General features: G+C 47.1%; 1 protein-coding gene across 1 annotated transcript in view; it reads right to left on the reverse strand.

Moving 5' to 3' along the window:
- The window catches only part of LOC139755182 (uncharacterized), a 622,641-nt gene that overhangs the window by 423,943 nt on the left and 178,739 nt on the right, over positions 1–19,959 (reverse strand).

Genomic DNA, 19,959 nt, shown 5'->3' on the forward strand with positions numbered 1-19,959 from the left:
CGGGAGGCTGAGGGAAGTTTCATAATGCCCATACGGGAGGCTGAGGGAAGTTTCATAATGCCCATACGGGAGGCTCAGGGAAGTTTCATAATGCCTATACGGGAGGCTCAGGGAAGTTTCATAATGTCTATACGAAAGGCTGAGGGAAGTTTCATAATGCCCATACGGGAGGCTGAGGGAAGTTTCATAATGCCCATACGAAAGGCTGAGGGAAGTTTCATAATGCCCATACGAGGGGCTGAGGGAAGTTTCATAATGCCCATACGAAAGGCTGAGGGAAGTTTCATAATGCCCATACGAGGGGCTGAGGGAAGTTTCATCATGCCCATACGGGAGGCTCAGGGAAGTTTCATAATGTCTATACGAAAGGCTGAGGGAAGTTTCATAATGCTCATATGAGAGGCTGAGAGAAGTTTCATAACGCTTATAAGAGGGACTCACTAAGTTTCACAGTGCCCACAATAGACTACCTCACAAAGTTTCATTACCCAAAGTCTCATTCCACCTGAACTTTGCCTTTCCCTTATACTTATTGCTTTCTGCCATTCCCTTATACTCATTGGCATCAGCCTTTCCGTTACAGTTACAGTTATTAGCCTTTCCTATATACTCGGTGTTATTAGTCTTTCTCTTATGCTCACAGTTTCAGCCTTTCCCTTTATTCACTGCTATCAGTCTTTCCCTTATACTCACTGATATCAGTATTTCCCTTTTACTTGGTTATAAGTCTTTCCCTTATACCCACTATAATCAGTCTTTCCTTTACACCCACCGTCATCAGTCTTTCCCTTATACCCACTATAATCAGTCTTTCCCTTATACCCACTATAATCAGTCTTTCCCTTATACCCACTATAATCAGTCTTTCCCTTATACCCACTATAATCAGTCTTTCCCTTATATCCACTATAATCAGTCTTTCCCTTATACCCACTATAATCAGTCTTTCCCTTATACCCACCGTCATCAGTCTTTCCCTTATACCCACTATAATCAGTCTTTCCCTTATACCCACTATAATCAGCCTTTCCCTTATACCCACTATAATCAGTCTTTCCCTTATACCCACTATAATCAGTCTTTCCCTTATACCCACTATAATCAGTCTTTCCCTTATACCCACTATAATCAGTCTTTCCCTTATACCCACTATAATCAGTCTTTCCCTTATACCCACTATAATCAGCCTTTCCCTTATATCCACTATAATCAGTCTTTCCTTTACACCCAGGGTCATCAGTCTCCCTTATACCCACCATCATAAATCTTTCCCTTATACTCACTATCAGACTGACAGACAGACAGAAAGAAGCAAGCACTTTTTTCTTACAAGAGTTGGAGTCTCCAATCATGGACAAAAGTCTATAACAAGGCCGGGCCTCAACTGAAACATAGAGAGAATAATAAAAGGGAAAAAGAAGAGACAAGGAAAAGCATTCGCGAATTTTGGAGCAAGTGGAAAACCTGTCTTTTAAAATGTGCCAGGTCATATTCATTGGGAAAGACAACATGAGAAGGTATAGAGTTCCAAAGCTTCGAGGTGTCAGGAAAGAAATAGTTATCAAAATGGCCCACTCTTGACTTACCAGTGGCCGCACAATAATCATGTGACGCAGCAGCTTGCCAAGTATTGCGTGGTCTACCTAGTGATAGGGACACACATGTACAGTCTGATCACGCAACAGCTCAAACACACACACACACACACACACACACACACACACACACAAACACACAAACACACACACTCTCGACAAAACTCGTGTGTGAACGTTCAATGTTTAAGTACAAAAGAAAAAAAAGTGAAAGATATGAGACACATAGTGATGTATATCACCACACGCCCTCAGAACCTCACATTCAGAAGCCCGTATGTTAGAAACAAGAACCTGGAAGGTCTCTCTCTCTCTCTCTCTCTCTCTCTCTCTCTCTCTCCCTAAATAAACCGGTAATGACAGGCGCACGAGCGAGTACAGCAGAATGGAAAATGGAAGGCTAGGGAACTGCAGTATTGCTGGACCTGTTTTCTTCAGCATATAAGGCAAGAGGATATACAAATTAATGAAAGGAGAACGCATTAAAGGTACATAAAGACAAGAAGGATGAAGATGAAGCAAATAACATCAGGTAATAATGATAAAGTCAAGCACTGATAAAGGAACGAGCGAGGAGTGGCTGGGGAGAGTTCTGGTGCTGGGGAGGTGGCACGCCAGGCTGGCAACAGTGGAGCCACAGTGGGCAAGACCAGCCATCAGGTGACTTCCACGACGACTCTCCCACCCTCTCTGCACCACCTGCGGTAGGTGAACACCACAGCCTCCACCACCTGCGGTAGGTGAACACCACAGCCTCCACCACCTGCGGTAGGTGAACACCACAGCCTCCACCACCTGCGGTAGGTGAACACCACAGCCTCCACCACCTGCGGTAGGTGAACACCACAGCCTCCACCACCTGCGGTAGGTGAACACCACAGCCTCCACCACCTGCGGTAGGTGAACACCACAGCCTCCACCACCTGCGGTAGGTGAACACCACAGCCTCCACCACCTGCGGTAGGTGAACACCACAGCCTCCACCACCTGCGGTAGGTGAACACCACAGCCTCCACCACCTGGGGTAGGTGAACACCACAGCCTCCACCACCTGTGGTAGGTGAACACCACAGCCTCCACCACCTGCGGTAGGTGAACACCACAGCCTCCACCACCTGCGGTAGGTGAACACCACAGCCTCCACCACCTGCGGTAGGTGAACACCACAACCTCCACCACCTGCGGTAGGTGAACACCACAACCTCCACCACCTGCGGTAGGTGAACACCACAACCTCCACCACCTGCGGTAGGTGAACACCACAGCCTCCACCACCTGGGGTAGGTGAACACCACAGCCTCCACCACCTGCGGTAGGTGAACACCACAACCTCCACCACCTGCGGTAGGTGAACACCACAGCCTCCACCACCTGGGGTAGGTGAACACCACAGTCTCCACCACCTGCGACAGGTGAACACCAGACTCCATCACAGGTGGTGGTGAACACGACGAGATCCACCACGGGCGGTGGGTGAACATGACAAGATCCACCACGGGCGGTTGGTGAACATGAGATCCACCACGGGCGGTGGGTGAACGTGACAAGATCCACCAAGGGCGGTGGGTGAACATGACGAGATCCACTACGGGCGGTGGGTGAACATGACAAGATCCACCAAGGGCGGTGGGTGAACATGACAAGATCCGCCACGGGCGGTGGGTGAACATGACGAGATCCACTACGGGCGGTGGGTGAACATGACAAGATCCACCAAGGGCGGTGGGTGAACATGACAAGATCCACCAAGGGCGGTGGGTGAACATAAGATCCACCACGGGCGGTGGGTGAACATGACAAGATCCGCCACGGGCGGTGGGTGAACATGGCGAGATCCACCACGGGCGGTGGGTGAACATGACAAGATCCACCAAGGGCGGTGGGTGAACATGACAAGATCCACCACAGGCGGTGGGTGAACATGACAAGATCCACCACGGGCGGTGGGTGAACATGACAAGATCCACCACGGGCGGTGGGTGAACATGACGAGATCCACCACGGGCGGTGGGTGAACATGACAAGATCCACCACGGGCGGTGGGTGAACACTGAAACGCACTAAGATGATTCCTGAATGAATGCAACGCACTCAGAAGATCCCCGAGTGAATGCAACGCAGTAATAGGATCTCGCAGTGAATATACCGTACTCATCGTCTCCATGAGTGAAAGTAACACACCTCAGAAGATCTCAGAGTGAATATCGCGTACCTCAGTAGATTCATGAGTGAATGCAACGCACCTCAGAAAATGTCTTAGTGATGCAGGGCACTCATAGAATCCCCAGGTGAATGCGATGCACCTCAGAAGATCCCTGAGTGAATCCAACGCACCTCAGAAGATCCCTAAGTGAATACAACGCACCTCAGAAGATCTCTGAGTGAATACAACGCACCTCAGAAGATCCCTAAGTGAATACACCGCACCTCAGAAGATCCCTAAGTGAATACAACGCACCTCAGAAGACCCCCAAGTGAATACAACGCACCTCAGAAGATCCCTAAGTGAATACAACGCACCTCAGAAGACCCCTAAGTGAATACAACGCACCTCAGAAGATCCCTAAGTGAATACAACGCACCTCAGAAGATCCCTAAGTGAATACAACGCATCTCAGAAGATCAGCAAGTGAATACAACGCACCTCAGAAGATCCCTGAGTGAACGCAACTCACCTCAGAAGATCCCTGAGTGAATACAACGCACTTCAGAAGATCCCTAAGTGAATACAACGCACCTCAGAAGATCCCTAAGTGAATACAACGCACCTCAGAAGATCCCTAAGTGAATACAACGCACCTCAGAAGATCCCTAAGTGAATACAACGCACCTCAGAAGATCCCTAAGTGAATACAACGCACCTCAGAAGATCCCTGAGTGAACGCAACTCACCTCAGAAGATCCCTGAGTGAATACACCGCACCTCAGAAGATCCCTAAGTGAATACAACGCACCTCAGAAGATCCCAGACAGCCCGAATTCTGTCAAGAGTAAAAGTGAACGAAAAGGATAACAAGAAAAGTTGCATGCAAGAAGGGCGTAGAGTGATGACGGCAGAACCGCGGGAGGCACAGAAATTGCCTTAATATATACACTATGGAGGAGACAAAGCGAAGGAATGGAGGGAGATGGTGGAGACAAAGAGGAAGGGCTGGAGTGAGGAAGGGGGAGAGAGAGAGAGAGAGAGAGAGAGAGAGAGAGAGAGAGAGAGAGAGAGAGAGAGGTTTAACAATGGTTTTGAAGAATGAGAGACAAAGAATCAGAAGCACGAGACGCACAAAGAAGAGGCACAGAGCGACATGGGCTGAGCAGGAGGGTGAAATAAAGCGAGAATACGAAGCAATAGGTGTGTGTGAGAGAGAGAGAGAGAGAGAGAGAGAGAGAGAGAGAGAGAGAGAGAGAGAGAGAGAGAGAGAGTCAAAACAGGGTGGAAAAGGAAAGAAAGAGCAGAGGAAGAGAGGGGAAAGGGAGAGAGAAGCCACGGATAATGAGGAGAGAGAGAGAGAGAGAGAGAGAGAGAGAGAGAGAGAGAGAGAGAGAGAGAGAGAGAGAGAGAGAGAGAGAGAGAGAGAGAGAGCATAGAGAGTGAGGGAACACAGACACGGATCACAGAGGACTGGGAGGGAGATCAATACACAACGTGGGTGCTGCTCCCAGCCTAGCCCAGCAGGGAGGCCTCCCCACCACCTGACGGCCTTCCCCTGGCATCCCCACCCCCTGACGGCCTTCCCTGGCCTCCCCACACCATGACGGACCTCCCCTGGCCTCCCCACCCCATGACGGCCTTCTTCTGACCTCCCCACCCCATGACGGCTTTTCCCTGACCTCCCCACCCCATGACAGCCATCCCCTGACCTCCCCACCCCATGACGGCCTTCTCTTGGCCTCCCCGCCCCATGAAGGCTTTCCCCTGGTCTCCCCATCCCATGACGGCCTTCCCCTGACCTCCTCGCCACCTGATGGCCTTCCCCTGGCCTCCCTACCACCTAGAGGCCTTTCCCTGTCTTTCCCCTGGCCTCCTGACACCTGACAGCCTTCCCCTAGTCTCCCTACCACCTGACGACTTTCACCTAGGTTGCCCACCACCTGAGAGCCTTTCCCTGGTCTACCCACTACCCAACGGCCTTCCCTTGACTTCCTCATCAATTTTTTTTTCACGTTGAAGGTTGCAGTCATGGACAAAAGTCCACGTCAAGGCCGGACCTTAACTGAAATATAGAGAGAATTATGAAACGGGGAAAAGAGAGACGGGAAAGTACTTAAGAATTTTGGAGGAAAAGGAAAACCTGATAATAAAAACGTGCCAAGGCACAGTTATTGGGAAAGACATGAGAGGGTAGAGAATTATAGTTCTTTGAGGTGCAGGTAGAGAAACAGTTATCAAAATGGCCCACCCTTAAGTTGCCAGCGGCCCCACAGGAATGATGTGACTCAGCAGCTTGCCGAGTATTGTGTGGTCTAGGTAGTGGTTGGGTCACACAAGCAGCCAGCTCTCGGGAGCAAAAACCAAAGTAATACCTTTAGAAGAGAGAAAGTGAACCAAAATTGCAGCGTAGGGCAAGGGGGTCAAGTTTGGAAGTTAGCCTGGGACAGTTTATAAGTCGGATCGCTTTCGACTTAACTCTGTCAAGTAAGGATGCAGAGCTAGAACCTTAGAGCCCCCCAAAATGTTAGATCACTACCCCATACAAGTTCGATTCAATCCCTTGTATAAACGGAGTAACTGCTCAGAAGAAAAAGGTTTCGACATCTAACAGGACACCCAGTTTCTTAGAGGCAGACTTAGCTATTCCTGTAATGTGGGGTTTCCAGGAGAGAGTAGATGTTCCAGTAATACCAAGTATGGTTATTGCGTCAAGATGTGGAATAACAGAACCGTCAAAGGAGAGATGGGTAGACCTGATGACCTTCCTCTAATTTCTCCACCACCTGACGGCCTTCCCCTGTCTTCCCCATCACCTGATGGCGGCCTTCCCCTGTCATACACAGCACCTGACGGCCTTCCCCTGTCTTCCCCACCACCTGATGACGGCCTTCCCCTGTCCTTCCCACAACCTGACGGCTTTCTCTGACCTCACCACATTTGATGGTCTACCCCTAGGCTCCCTAGTACCTGACGGTCACCCAACCACCACCACCACCACCAGACAGCCAACCACACGCCACCACCAGACCGCCAACCACACACTACCAACAGACAGCCAACCACACACCACCACCAGACAGCAAGCCAGCCACCACTACCAGAGAGCCAGCCACCACCAGACAGCCATATACTTGCTACGTCTCACAACAATCCTCATATGAGCGAGATGAGAGATGTGAGGCAGAGCGGAAAGCCGAGATTTGGTTGTGTTTCACTTAGGATTTTGGCCATAATGGGATGATAATGAGGGGGGAGATCAGAGTCCGGGAGGAAGGGAAGGAGGAGGAGGAGAGTGTTGCTCCAGGGATGACTGGAGGGAGGAGGGTTCACCATGCATGTTTACAGTTCAGTAGACACATGCTGGCAGCCACAGGGGGGATGAAACGTCAAGATCCCAGCGCTTTCGTGATAATTCCCGTCCTCAGGGATTACAGGGATGATAGGTAATCTATGTATCCCTGAAGATGTGTTACCTCTGGGTAAAAATAAAAAGCTTACCCTGCCTTTATTTCAGCAATATCTATTCACAGACTCCCCTCAGTTATAACAAACACAGCACTGACAAAACACATACACACGAAAATCACTCGATCAGCACAAAATGACTGACCTCCTAATTCAGCCTTAAACACCGCTCCACCAGGCATATACCCATCTGAAACCACACTCCTCAGACATACACGAGTCACACTTTCTTGTCTACGCTTTGGACATCACCCATCATTACAAGACCATGCCCACGATGCAACAACCACAGTGAGACTCCGAGCACACGGCTCAGTTTCCTATAACCGTCCCTACCACACAAACACACACACATCACCACACTTTAACACTTTATGATCTGTGGTCCCGCCCGTCGGACGTGGCCGGCTTCCTGAGCGTCGCAGGAACCTCAGAAAGACAGAAAGGACTCCTGTGTCAGGAAGTATATATATATATATATATATATATATATATATATATATATATATATATATATATATATATATATTCTTTTTTTTCATACACATTCGCCATCTCCCGCGTCAGCGAGGTAGCGTTAAGAACATAGGACTAAGTCTTAGAGGGAATATCCTCACTTAGCCCCCTTCTCTGTTCCTTCTTTTGGAAAATCAAAAATGGGAGGAGAGGATTTCCAGCTCCCCGTTTCCTCCCCTTTTAGTCGCCTTTTACGAAACGCAGGGAATGCGTGGGGAGTATTCTTTCTCCCCTATCCCCAGGGATAATATATATATATATATATATATATATATAAATCGTAAGTTTCAGAGCTTTTTCAGAGACGTTGGAAACCTGAGCTATGGTGGCGTGGAACCTCTGTAAAACAAGAGACATTAGATAATCGAATATTTATGGTTCGAGGTCAAGTTTTGGAGATTTTCCTCCGATGTGGAAGACTGAGGGAACAACTGACGTGTTCGTAAAAGTTTTTTGAGCAACGTAAGACAAAATTGTGAGGCCTTTCCAGCGTGGGGAGTGAGGTGGAGGGGGTGTTGTACCTGTGTGTGTCTCGTGGTGGTAGTGGTGGTCAACCAGGGTCCTCAGGGCGGTCAGGGCGAGATGACCCCCCAAGTACTGTACTGGTAGTTACGTTGAACCCCCCAACTCCCCTCCCCAACTAATGACGGTGCGATCTTTAAGGACGACGATGGTACGACCTTTGAGGACGACGATGGTACGACCCTTGAGGACGACGATGTTACGACCTTTGAGGACGACGTTGGTACGACCTTTGAGGACGACGATGGTGTGAACTTTGAGGACGACGATGGTGTGAACTTTGAGGACGACGATGGTACGACCTTTGAGGACGACGATGGTGCGGCCCTTGAGGACGACGATGGTACGACCCTTGAGGACGACGATGGTACGACCTTTGAGGACGACGATGGTGCGACCTTTGAGGACGACGATGATACGACCTTTGAGGACGACGATGGTACAATCTTTAAGGACGACGATGGTACGACCTTTGAGGACGACGATGGTACGACCTTTGAGGACGACGATGGTGCGACCTTTGAGGACGACGATGGTGCGACCTTTGAGGACGACGATGGTGCGACCTTTGAGGCCGACGATGGTGCGACCCTTGAGGACGACGATGGTACGACCTTTGAGGACGACGATGGTGCGACCTTTGAGGACGACGATGGTGCGACCTTTGAGGACGACGATAGTACGACCTTTGAGGACGACGATGGTTCGACCTTTGAGGACGACGATGGTGCGACCTTTGAGGACGACGATGGTGCGACCTTTGAGGACGACGATGATACGACCTTTGAGGACGACGATGGTGCGACCTTTGAGGACGACGATGGTGCGACCCCTGAGGACGACGATGGTGCGACCTTTGAGGACGACGATGGTGCGACCTTTGAGGACGACGATGATAAGACCTTTGAGGACGACGATGATACGACCTTTGAGGACGACGATGGTGCGACCCTTGAGGACGACGAAGGTGCGACCTTTGAGGACGATGGTGCAACCCTTGAAGACGATGGTGCGACCCTTGAGGACGATGAAGGTGCGAGCTTTGAGGACGACGATGGTGCGACCCTTGAGGACGATGGTGCAACCCTTGAGGACGATGGTGCAACCCTTGAGGACGATGGTGCAACCCTTGAGGACGATGGTGCGACCCTTGAGGACGACGATGGTGCGACCCTTGAGGACGACGATGGTGCGACCCTTGAGGACGATGGTGCAACCCTTGAAGACGATGGTGCGACCCTTGAAGACGATGGTACGACCCTTGAGTATGAAGCTTGAGTATAACGGGATGATCCTTCAATATGACGTTGCGACCACTGATTATGACTGTGCGGCCCTTGAGTACGACAATGAGACCTTTGACTACGATGGTACGAGCCTTGCGGACGACGATAACGACCTTAGGGCATGGAGTGACCTTTGACCAGGGTCAAGGGACCTGGTCGGTCCTGGTCTAAGTTGGCGTCACTGTTAATGCTGCCTCTGCATCCTCCCTACTAGCTTAGGTATCCGCGGTACTAGCCTGGGTATCCGCGGTACTAGCCTGGGTATCCGCGGTACTAGCCTGGGTATCCGCGGTACTAGCCTGGGTATCCGCGGTACTAACCTGGGTATCCACGGTACTAGCCTGGGTATCCGCGATACTAGCCTGGGTATCCGCGGTACTAGCCTGGGTATCCGCGGTACTAGCCTGGGTATCCGCGGTACTAGCTTAGGTATCCGCGGTACTAGCCTGGATATCCGCGGTACTAGCCTGGGTATCCGCGGTACTAGCCTGGGTATCCGCGGTAGTAGCCTGGGTATCCGCGGTACTAGCTTAGGTATCCGCGGTACTAGCCTGGGTATCCGCGGTACTAGCCTGGGTATCCGCGGTACTAGCTTAGGTATCCGCGGTACTAGCTTAGGTACCTGCAGTACTAGCCTGGATATCCGCAGTACTAGCCTCGATCTCCACGGTATTAGGCTAGGTATCCGCAGTACTAGCCTCGATATCCGCGGTACTAGCCTCGGTATAGCTTTGGGATCCACGGTAATGGGTTCCATATTCAAAGTACTAGCTCTTTGATCCACGGTTCTAACTTTAGGATCCACGGCAGGAGTTTTAGGCAGCAAGAGAGAGAGAGAGAGAGAGAGAGAGAGAGAGAGAGAGAGAGAGAGAGAGAGAGATGAGTAAGGACGGGTAGGCTGCTCCGCCTGTGGCCTCATCCTGGCGGGAATGATTTAATTAAGTTTAGTCAAGGAACAGGAGAAGGATATACGGGACGCTCAGCCGCCTCTGATGATTCCTAGGGTGCAATATATATGTATCCTGTGAGATCTGCCGCGGCCCGGGGTAGTGGTGGTCGAGGGGAATGGTAATCGAGGGTGGTGGTGGTGGTAGCAGAGGATGGTGGCGGGATGAGGTTAGTGATGGCAGAGGATAGTGGCTAGACTAGGTTAGTGGTGGGTTGAGAACAGTGGTGGTTGAGGGTTGTGGTGGGTCTAGGGTAATGGTGGCCGAGGTTAATGGTAGTAGTGGATAGTGGTGGGTCGAGGGTAGTGGTGGTTGAGGGCTGTAGAGGTTCGAGGCTAAAGGCGGCCGAAGGTAATGGTGATCCAGGGTAGTGTTGGCCGATGGTAGAGATGATCAGGAGTTGTAGTAGTAGCAGCCGTGGGTAGTGGTGCCTGAGGGAAATGAAGTGGTGAGCCGGGATAGCAAACTGTTGTCCCGGAGAGTGTAGCGGTGGGAGGCGTGGCTGACCAGGGATGGAAGCCTCAGCGTCAGGCATGGGGATCTGGTAGTAACCTGCAGACTCTCATGTATAATGTCTGGTGAAAGTCTGAAACCAGTACTTTGAAGACGAGGCAGTATCACAAACGATCGCATCGGGTCGTTAAGCGGGCAATCTGCCACACTGGCTGGTTGGGAGGAACCGTCAGTGTTATATATAAACAAGCACCAGGAAAAGCAATGGAGCGGACATGGGTCATGTCTTTGATACCTCAAGAAGGGTCAGGAAGAGTGACACTCTGCCTCCAGCACCCAAGGCAGCTGTCATACAAGTGTAGCGATATCCACGAATACCACAGCACCCCAGCTTGTGCAGAGCGGTGTTATGAATAACGAAAATAACATGCTGTTGAGGGGCACGGGGCGTACGGTGTAGCAAGAGCGAATCTATTACCGAAGTCTCGGTGGGTTATTTTGTGCTCGCCTGTACACCCAGGAGACGAAGGGTGTAGCTGGCATCGAGGTGGTGCCACGTCTGCTGGTAACACACTGTCGTCCGCTCAAGGGTTCAGCCTTGAGCAGGAAGGATGGACGCAGGTCACTGGTCAACTACGGGCCATGGAGGAACACAACCATTATATTCTGGAACTTCATTATATGCCAGGGACGCCTTCCCCAGGTACTAGTGGTGAGGGAGAGTTGACCTCTGGTAATGTTGGGCAAGTGAAGAGTGCTAATGAAGGTGGAATGAGTAGGAATAATGGGGAAGGAATGGGTAGTGGTAATGGGGGAGTAGTGAACAGTGGCTGTACTTTTTTTTCAATACGATGGCATCCAGTTGGCTGCGACCAGGGGGAATAGTGGTAATAGTTGTAGAGTTAATACTGGTAGAGAGAGAGAGAGAGAGAGAGAGAGAGAGAGAGAGAGAGAGAGAGAGAGAGAGAGAGAGAGAGAGAGAGAGAGAGAGAGAGAGCGAGCCTGGAAGAGGACCTGGGAGAATGAGGAAGACAGCCACAAAGGACGTAGGAGAGTGAGGAAGACATCCGGGAGAGGACGTGGGAGAGAGAGCGTGAGTGTGGAAGAGGTTTGGGAGAGAACTAAGGGGAGAGCATGGGAGGAGGCCTGGGAGAAAGCATGGGAAACAGCCTGGGTGAGGTCAAAGGAGAGGGCTTGTAAGAGACCCTAGAGGGGACCCTGGGAGAGGCCCTGGAAGAGGGGCTGAGAGAGGGCCTGGAAGAGACCTTGGAAGAGGGCCTGGAAGAGGGCCTGGGAGAGTCACTGGAAGAGGGTCTGGGAGAGGGCCTGGAAGAGGGCCTGGAAGAGGGTCTGGGAGAGGGCCTGGAAGAGACCTTGGGAGAGGCCCTGGAAGAGGGTCTGGGAGAGGGTCTGGAAGAGGGCCTGGAAGAGACCTTGGGAGAGGGCCTGGAAGAGGGTCTGGAAGAAAACTTAAGACGGTGAGGGAGAGACTTTGGGAGAATAAGGGAAAACGTCTGGGAGAGGTCCTAGGATGGAACCTGGGAGAGCAAACACATGCAGGGACCTACCCGGATTCGAATCGAAGGCTCGGCAGTCGGCCCTCAGCTGACCCAGCTGTTCATCCCCACCTCAGGGTTGTTCGATGAATGGGTACTTGGATAAGGCTAGTGTGTGTGTGTGTGTGTGTGTGTGTGTGTGTGTGTGTGTGTGTGTGTGTGTGTGCATAAGGGTAAAGACATGATACGTATATACAAGATTACGAGACGTTGCAACACAAATATAAATCTCTCCCCCCGTAACACGCAAATAGTGGTGGTCACACGCACACACACACACACACACACACACACACACATACACACAAACACACACACAAACACACACACCTGGATACGTTTTTAGATGATTCGAAGATCATGGGGAACTGGAAAGCATGGAGGATTGCATCACATTCGAAAGTTGGCCTGATACGTGGTGGTGGATGATGATGTTCAACGTGAGTACAGAGGAAGAAGTCCATCATATAATGACCATCGAGCAAGAAGTACATAATTTGCAACAATCTGAGTACCAGACGAACTTGGCATTAGGCATCGTCCCCAACCTGATGCCAGAGCATCACATTAGGAGATCAGTTGGCAGGAGGTAACAATCATTGCGAGATTTCTTAAGTAAATCCTCAGTCTGCTGGGAAATATCAAAATTGCATACATGTGTGTGGTTAAGACGTATTCAGCAAGCTGTCACCTTATACGTGGGGCCAAAACTACAATATTCTTCTCGAGTGTGGTCATTGTATCTAAATAAGGATAACGAGCTAATAGAAAAGGTCCAGAGGAGAGCAAGAAAGGTCAATAAAGCCGAGCTACAGGAAGATTAGAAGTGACCTGGTCACTACCTTTGATTTTTTAAAGTACGAAGCTTATTAAAAAAAATGATCAGGTACATTTAAAAGTGTAAGAGTGACGGACGAATGGAATGAAATGACAGAGGTCATGGTTAATGTAGACAGCATTCAGAAATGTCAAAAACTGTTTGAGAATAGATGAGGCCTTAGGAGTGTACAGCTCCTGCCCCTGTACAGTTCAAACAGGTAATTACAAACAGATGATTATACACGCACAGAACATGAGAAAAGTAACTGTAGGAAAGACTTACATAATGGTGTCGATCATTCATAAGTCTCTCGAGCTAACTAATGAACCAGCATTAACAACGGCCGGAAAAATTAGGATGGCACAGGAAGCAGCGAGACACACAATTCCTAGATCTGGTATAATTCTGATAATGAGGGGAACCTCGTTCATAAAAAGAGAGAGACTGATAAAAATCATATCCTCATGGAGACAGAGAGTCATAGAGACACAAGTTCTCAGACAGTATACAGGAAAATTTCCAGTATTATCATGGTACGAAGCACAGCACAATCAGTGGGGCTAATACGACTCCATTACAAGATCTTATCTGATCTACATATATTAGAACACAAAATGAAAATATGAAGCTTGTTACACCAACTGCACAAAAGTGATCATGCAAATCATGGGTATGAGTACGTGTCTAATGTGGACATTAGGGACTGGGAAATTGATCTAAGATGCAATCGTTAGCCATGACGTGGGTCACAGATATAGATGGCTCTATACACTATACAATCAAGGAGTTAGAATATGGGTAACTTTACCTTCCAATAGAGAGACAATGCTGAACAAACAAAGAGATATGGTTCAATTAAACAAGTTAAAAAGTAAGCTTTTGGGAATATATATATAAGATGAGACCCAGGGAGCCAGCTGGCATTTGAAAGGTAATAGATGGTGCATGAATGAACACAGAAACATAAGCAATGACCAGGAGAGAAACAATGAAAAGAATTATTGTGGATAAAGCAAGGAACAGTTAAAACTTTTTTCGATATACGTATTGGAGTCGTGTAAAGAACCGGGTAGAGTGGTACAAGACGATGTAAAGCAATGCCAGGAGCAAATGATATGTTCAGAGGTAATATCACAGTGGACGACACTGTAGCCTCAACATTCGCGAGATGGATGGGAAAAAAAAGAGGTTTCGGAAGGCACTGAAAATACTGGAGAAGACTCGTGGTTCTGATGAAGTTCTTTCCATATTTACTGACAAAGTGTGGAGATGCACATGATAAATGGCTGAAAATATAGTTTGGTCACAGGAGAAGGATTTAATGCCAAGAGGGTGGAAGGGAGGGCAAATTTCGTGCTTCTGTTTAAGCAAGGAATCCGATAATTTGTGCTTCACTACAGATCTGCCTCTGTTGACGGGTACGGTCCATTATACACAGAAAAAGGTAATCAGAAAACAAATGGATGAGTATATCCAATGGAAGATTTACCTGTGTGAGAGACAGCACGGATCTAGGAACAGAAAGTCATGCATAACCAACCTCCTAGACTTCTAAGTAAAAGGGAGCTCCGTTTTAGACAAAAGAGAAGAATGGATGGATAGTGTTCTTATGGTCCACCAAAAATAGATTTGACAATGTACCACATTGGAGATTTATAGAGGAAATGGATCCACTTTGTGGAAGGGAACAAAGGACGTATGTCAGAGTTGCCTTCTGGAAATGGGCTGGAATAACCAGTGGCGTGCTGCAGGGCTTAGTCCTGAAGGCACTGCTGTTATTCATCTATGTAAATGACTTGCCAGAAAGATTGGACTCATACTTGAATATGATCACATAGAAGAGAAGTAAAGAATGATGTGGACTGGATCAACTTACAAGAGGATCTAGACAAACTCCATAGTTTGGTATGATGCATGGCTGATAAATTTCAATTCGAGTGTATGTAGAGCACTGAGATTGGGACACACTGAAAGAAAGGAGTCTGTGTGTGAACGAAACTTGAGGTTCAGCCTAGCATGTCATCATAAACCCATCTTAAAAGAACAGCAGAAGAGATATCCTCATCTCTCTTAGCAAAAGCTAGAATCGATCAAGCACATGCATAAGGATGAACGTCGTATTGTAGGTCTAAACTAGACCATGCTTCTCAAGTTTTGTCGTCCGACTTACAGAAACACAAACAACTAAAGAGGGTCCATAGGAAGGTGAAAAAAGATATGGTACCTGAGTTACAGGTAAAGGTTAGAGACCGTACATTTCATCATGAATAAGAGAAGAGTAAGAGGTGACCTGATCACATTAACAGTGAACAGTTCTACGAAAGATACGAAGATAGAAGAACCAGTGACCATCGCATGACATCAAGGAAGAAACTTGTTAGGAAAGATGTAAAGAAGTATTTCAACAGTATGAGAGAGGCAGATGATTGAAAAAAGTAAACAATGAATTATGAATGTGGAGAGCATGAAGAAGTTTAAAAATGATACGACAGAATGCTCAAGAGATGGGGCCCCACGACTGGAAAACTCCCACTGCATATAGCACAAACAAGTAATTACAAGCAGGCTCTTACTAACAAACAAATGCGCGTACAAAAGCAAGCACTAATCCAAGTTGGGCTGAAAGGAATTGACAAACACAGCGATATTGTTTATCCAGTTGCTGCATGACGCTTTCTGTAAGGCAACGAGGAGTTGACACACCAACAGCCTTACAAAAAGAAATAGAAAGTTAGTAAGAAAAACAGCGTGACATGTGCATGAAAACTATTTGACTCATCTTCTAGTCTATTAAAAAGGCGGTCTGTCTGCCTGTCTCCAGGACACATGTCGAGAAAGCTGCCAGACGCAAGATAACTAAACGCCGTATATAGTGGCCAATAATTCGTCCGTTTCCTTGACAGGATAGGAATTGATGGCTGCTGGGATGATGTATTTCCGGATAATATCCTTTTGTTGAGTGGGAAGGTTGTGCCGGCAATATGGGAGGTATGAAAGGTTAAAATGGCGAGGTGAGTGGTTATCTTGCCACAGAACAATGCCATTCTGCCGATCAGGTTGTGTTGGCTAGGGAGGGAGGGATGATTATGAAGGACCATTATTGCCAAGGAAGGAGTAGAGGTGATGAGGAAAGATATGGTGGCTGGGGAGGGAGGGCGTAATGGTACTGAGGGATGGTGTGGTAAACAAGGAGGGAGGTAGTAGTGGTGATGAGGGAAGTATGGTGGCCAGAGAGGGAGGGTGTGGTACCAGGTAAGGTAGTGGTGGTGGTGGTGAGAGAGGATGTGGTGGCCAAGATGAGAAAGCGTGGTGATGGTGAGGGAGGGTAAGGTAGCCCTCCTCAAGAGCAAGCAGACGAGGGCCTGATGGAACTGAATCCGCTGTATCTTATGAAGGAGCAAATATATTTATGTAGAGACAAGGAAAAGATGCTACCATCCAAAGGCGGTTATCAGTATTGTATCAACAATGCTATTATCATTAGTTATTATTACTATTATTATCATCATTATCATTATTATTATCATTATTATTATTATTATTGTCATTTCTATTATTATTATGAATGATAATGATAAGATATTATAATAATAATAATAATAATAATAATAATAATAATAATAATAATGATAAGAATAATAATAATAATGATAATGATACAATTATAATAATAATAATAATAATAATAATAATAATAATAATAATGATAATGATACAATTATAATAATAATAATAATGATAATAATAATAATAATAATAATAATAATAATAATAATAATAATAATAATAATAGTGATAGCAGCATTAGCATCAGCACCAGTAGCAGTAACAGTAGTATATCCTTTTAAGGTTATGGAGATCATGTAAGATGGATCAAGGGTGTTGGTTCATTCCCCACATGGATGACTCCTGTTGTTTGCCCAACATAGCTCCAGTCCTCACACTCACTGTCTTCTTAAATGACCCGCCGTCAACTGATCTGTCTCATGTTAAAGTGAAGTTGTTTACTGATGACATATTAGCACTAGTAACAGATTGGAGTGACTAACTGCAGAAGTTGGTGACTGAGCTTGGAAAAGTGTGTGAAAGGGGAAAGTTGAGAGTAAATGTGAATAAAAGCAGGTTTAGCAGGGTTGAGAGACAGATTAGTTAGAGATGTGTGTTTGAATGAAGAAAATCTGGATAAAGTGAAGTGCTTCAGATTCTTGGGAGTGGATATAGCAACAAATGGAGCCATGGAAGCGAAAGCAAGTCATAAATTGGGTAAGGAAACGAAAGTTCTGGAAGCACTGAATAATGTGTGGTAATATAGCTCGTTATCTGGGAGGGCGAAAGTAGGTATGTTTGAAGGCATAATATGGATGTGAGGCATAGTCTATAGATGAACATGAGAGAAGGAAGGTAGAGGTGCTGGAAATTAAATGTCGGAGGAAGATATGTGGTGTGAGATAGTTCGATCGAGTATTAAAAGGGTAAGAGGGAGGTGCAGCAATAAATCGAATGTGTTTGAGACAGCTGATGAGTATGTGCTGAAACAGTTTAGACATATGGAGAAAAGGAGTGAGGAGAGAATGACAAAAAGGATATATGTGTCAGAAGTAGAGGGGAAAGGGAGAAGGGGGAGAACAAATTACAGATGGAACGATGGAGTGAAAAAGATTTTGAATGATTAGTGCCTGAACAGGCAGGAGGGTGAACGACGTGCACAGGTTTGAGTGAACTGGGGCGATTTGGTTTACAGGGGTCGACGTGCTGTCAGTGGACTGAGCCATGGCATGTGAAGCTTCCGGGGTAAGCTATTGAAAGGCCTGCGGGTTGTGGATAAGGGACTCTGTGTGCGTGTGTGTGTGTGTGTATATATATATGATTTCTTCAGATATGCAATTTTCGACAAACAGTAAATGCGAGGATGAACTGCTGGGTCGACTGCTAGCTGGCTGTCCTTGCCGTGTCCCGAACACAAGTCCATGGGTCATAGACGCTAACCACTACAACATGGAATAAACCCCCTTGCGTGTGTGTGTGCAAGTGTGTGTGTGTGTGTGCGAGTGTGTGTGTATGTTAGCCTTTACCTCTGTATAGCTGTCTATATTTTCTGTGGAGATACACAAGTTCTTTGTATTTTCAGTGCCATACACGTACCTATTTACAATGCACGACGTCAGCTAAAGCGTCATGTGCGATTGTATCCTTCATAGGCAAATGGACCATCTGAACCCCAGCGTTATCGTCCACTTCGACGTTAGGCAGTATTGCCACTATCAAAGGTTTGAATTTATTTTATCCTCATTCGGAGTGAACTTCCCTCAAGCTCTCAGATTTTCTTCTCCTGGAGTTACCCCTCATTGCCATTTCCTATTCTTCCGGACCAGCAGCGATCAAGGTTGACTGTGTCCCTCCCGAACCCGTGGTCACTTTCCTTTTGTCATCCTGTCTACCTTTACGTCTCCAGTGCTATTCTGACGCAGCCTCATTCATTTCATATTCAATTGCCTTCATTTCCTACAGTACTAGCAAATGCCACCTGCTCCGGTTATTGGAGCGCCGAGACAATATGCACAATTCACCGCTGAATGTGTCAAGGGTTACTGGAGGGCCTGCCAATTTTAAGTCTGGCGACTTCTGGTAACTGTTATGATGGGGGAGGGGCCAGGGTGTCCGAGATGTCAGGGGCCGCCATTGGAATGTGTTGAGATTAATTTACCATTTATGCTCGCACGTCACACCACGTGTGGGCTTGGCATTTCTGCTTTCAATTTGAGATGAGCCTCAACTACAGGAAACATAAGAATACTCGTACTTTGAGGACAAGATGTAATTCATTTCCAAAAGCAGAAAAATGTTAGTTATTTTGTATGTATGAATTCGTGGCTGAACTCGTAATGGCCATTATCTGCTAACGTTACTACGCCAGAATTCACTACCAGACGTCAAACATACAACATTACGAAAATCTGAGTCATTCCATCCTCAGCTGTCATGAAAATGTAATTGTTAAACGAATTCCGGGATTCGTAAAATGAATTCCGTCCATTCGTATAACGAATCCACTGTACATATTTGTAGCTATCATTTTTCTTATCAAATGTTCGTAGTACAATACGAGACGCGATCCGTCTGTTGACCAAACAAAACTGAAACAAATATATATCACATTTATGACTGAGCGAATGTTATGATACCCATGCATGAGTATACATGCAGATCATACTTATCCATAGTATACATACAGATGATACAGGTCCACAGGATACATTTAGATGATACGAACCTACAGCATACACACAGAAGATAAAGATCCACTGTATACATACAAGTGATACGTATCTACGATATACATGCAAATGTATACATACATATACAGACAATACAGACTCACAGTGTACAAACACACTTATTTCCCGTCCAATTGCCCTCTCCATAGACCAAACATGCAGCAGGAACACAAACACCTCATCTTACTAGTTATCAAATACGTATAAATATTCTAAGCAAATTAATCACATTTCTCACACAAATATCTATCCAAACAATGCTAATGTTAGCAATCTTCACAAAGAAAATGAATCATATTCCGCTAACAAATACCCAGCCAAACAATGCTCAAAGTTAGCAACAAAGCAGTACTTGCGATTGGCTAGTAACCAACGAGA

This window comes from Panulirus ornatus, chromosome 18, assembly GCF_036320965.1.
Source record: "Panulirus ornatus isolate Po-2019 chromosome 18, ASM3632096v1, whole genome shotgun sequence".
Taxonomy (NCBI): domain Eukaryota; kingdom Metazoa; phylum Arthropoda; class Malacostraca; order Decapoda; family Palinuridae; genus Panulirus; species Panulirus ornatus.